The sequence below is a fragment of the Callorhinchus milii genome, unplaced genomic scaffold, assembly GCF_018977255.1.
Source record: "Callorhinchus milii isolate IMCB2004 unplaced genomic scaffold, IMCB_Cmil_1.0 Scaffold4, whole genome shotgun sequence".
Classification (NCBI taxonomy): domain Eukaryota; kingdom Metazoa; phylum Chordata; class Chondrichthyes; order Chimaeriformes; family Callorhinchidae; genus Callorhinchus; species Callorhinchus milii.
This window is the reverse complement of record NW_024704745.1, coordinates 16,413,748-16,416,536: the sequence shown is the minus strand read 5'-3', so window position 1 is coordinate 16,416,536 and position 2,789 is coordinate 16,413,748. Positions and strand designations below refer to the sequence as shown.

At 36.3% G+C, this 2,789-nt stretch overlaps 1 long non-coding RNA gene across 1 annotated transcript; it reads left to right on the top strand.

Annotated features, from left to right (window-relative positions):
- The first annotated feature begins 915 nt into the window (after positions 1 to 915).
- Positions 916 to 2,546, top strand: LOC103177435. Its single transcript, XR_487725.2, has 3 exons — positions 916 to 981; positions 1,278 to 1,364; positions 2,405 to 2,546. It is a non-coding gene; the product is annotated as an uncharacterized LOC103177435 (long non-coding RNA).
- The last annotated feature ends 243 nt before the right edge of the window (positions 2,547 to 2,789 follow it).

Genomic DNA, 2,789 nt, shown 5'->3' with positions numbered 1-2,789 from the left:
CAAAAAGTAGTATGAATCAGGATTGAGAAGTGCAAGTCTACTTTGAGAAGATAGTTTGTCTGCTCTGCTTGCCTGCCCCTTTCTAAATGCAATGGTTGATTTGAGCTTTGGTCTTTCAATGTTCTTGGGTAGGTCAATGAGCCCTCTGACCAGCTTGCAAGGGAGTCTCAAAAAATATACAGTTAATTCACTTTGCAGTATATTCTGTGAAGCGCTTTAAGACGTTTCGAAGACATGATAAGGCGCTATATCAAATGCAAGGATTATTTTATTATTATTTTTTATTGGCCAAAGATACAGTCCTGTAATAAGCGCTTTTATAATATTAAAAATCAAACCAAGGTTTGGAACTCTGTGCACGCTTTGGAATTCTCCTCAGCCTCCGGCTAATGTAGATAGGAGCAGGAAGCATAAATTACGTCTCCCGTTTCTGATCATTTGACTGCTAGAATCATGCTGTTTTGCTTCCATTAATATAAACAGTATATAGTACTCTTTCTGGCCACTAGGAGGAGTTCCAGGGCCATTTTCTTTGGGAAAGTAAGTTGTGAAATTGAAAGTGTACAACATCTCCGTGCTGGACCGTGGAAAGTTTTTTCTTCCGCGCCTTTTAAAAGAAAACAGTTGAAGAGTCATTTATATAAAAAATAATAATAATTTGGTCACTCAATCCACGACTGTTTGCGGTACACTGGTGTGCGCAATTGGTTGCCCCATTTCGCCCACAAAATGTACAACCAGTTCACTTTACAGCATATTCTGTGAAAGTCTTTGAGACGTGGCAAAGACGTGATAAGGTTCTAAATTAAATGCAAGGATTATTATTTTTATTATTATCTGTTTCCAGACCTCATTATCTACAAGCTATGTATTTTATTTGGTTAGAATTAAAATTAGGGTTGTTACATATCCACTTGCAGCCTGGACAGCATAGATGTGAGCTGGATGCTGGAAAACTTCTAAATGTATTTAGGCCCTAAGGTTGGTTATTATTATTGCCTTTTTGATAAAGTTACGACGCTAAAAAGTGCACATAAAAAGATTTAAAATATTTGAATGTTATTCACTTGAATGTTGTTTTAAAGGCTTGCTGACAGTTAATCATTATTCAATAATCAAACGTTTCCAGATTTAGAACTGCATTAAATAAAAAAGTTTTGCTTCATGTGCCAGTGGGAATAGTCATTACTATTGAGTGTCACAGTGCCCAGTGTAAAACATTCAGTCACGTCTTAGCTTTTAAGAAACCAAGCAAATTTCAGCCCTTTATTTTCCAGCGTTTCATGCGACTGTGTGGATCAAAGTGCAATGGGAAGGAATGACTACATGCAGAGTCCTAGGATCAAATGTGGTCACACAGCAAAGTAAGTGGTGAAATATATTTCAGTAGCAGAGATCAAACTGTTGCAGTCGAGACACTCAGTCATTCACAATTTTTTTCCATGCACTCAGTCTCTTAAAATCAAAAAAAGATTTGTGTGGTTTTATGGAGAGAGAATGTTCTATCAGCATTTTAATTCCTGTACAGTACCTTTGTTGTGAATATGACAGTATTTGATTAAAACTGAAAGATCTACCATTGACGTATTGCTCAGATCATTACCAAAAAAAATTTAATTTCCAGAGGTGGGGGAGCAAAATTGCGATATGTAACTTCAAATCCAGTGTTAATATCATCTGTGATAATTGTCTATTGACCAAAAAATGGGTTAAAAGCAGTCAATACTTATCACTGCCCTGGGGGTGAATTCCCAACCCCCTCCCATTTCTGACCCCAAGGCCAGTCATAACTACTGACTGCTTTTAACCACATTTTTAGTCAATGAGATGATTAATTATCACCGGTGATAGTATCACGTAACATAATTTTGGACCCTTTATTATCTAAACTTAACAGTCCTTGAGAGGACCGAAAAACTTTTAAAAGATTGCTTGCAACATTGTTTTATTTTCTCTGAACCTGAAGTTCCTACCATAAACATTTATGACTTTGTTATAAATAATCTGCCAGGATGAATAAAATACAGTGAATAATGCCTCCTCTATCACACTGCCCACATTTTGTTGTTATTATTCTGGCCTCACGTACTGAATGTTTTAAATTCCTCCAGTACTTAGAAATGCACTGTATACGTATTTGTGTCTAGAAACATATATGTGGCATAACACAAAATATACAGTCCACAAAATATTCGCCCGCAAAATATAGTCATTACACTTTACAGTATATTCTTTGAAGAGCTTTAAGACATCTCGAATTCATGAAAAGGTGCTCTATCAAATGCAAGGATTATTATTATTGTATTATTATAAATGGTAGATGATTTATTTTATTGTGTTGAAAAGTAAGTTTCATATTTGTTTACTTTCTCATTATTTTGTTTCATTTAAATTGTAAAATCAGGTGGCGTTGGTGGTCTGAAAGATGGAAACGATAGCATTTAGCGGAAGGAAGCAGCTGTGTTTGGAAAGGGCAATGATGGCCTTTGAAAGGGAAATAAAGGAGGACAGACTCCACCGCACCAGCAGCCTCAGGGGACTGTAGGGCCGGGTTTATTTGAAGCCTGCTGCAGTGTAAACATTGTATTACCTACTTTGTACATTCTTATGTTATTCCAATCAAAATAATATCATCCTCTCATTTTTCATTCACTTATTCAATTCATTCTGTGTGTGATCTCAGACCTTTATGGCATGCACAAAAGCTTCTATTTGTCTTCCAAGTCTTCCAACAGATTACCTCTCCAAATCTGCGCTGTGCTTTGTTGCTGCAGTTTGTGAGCACAATT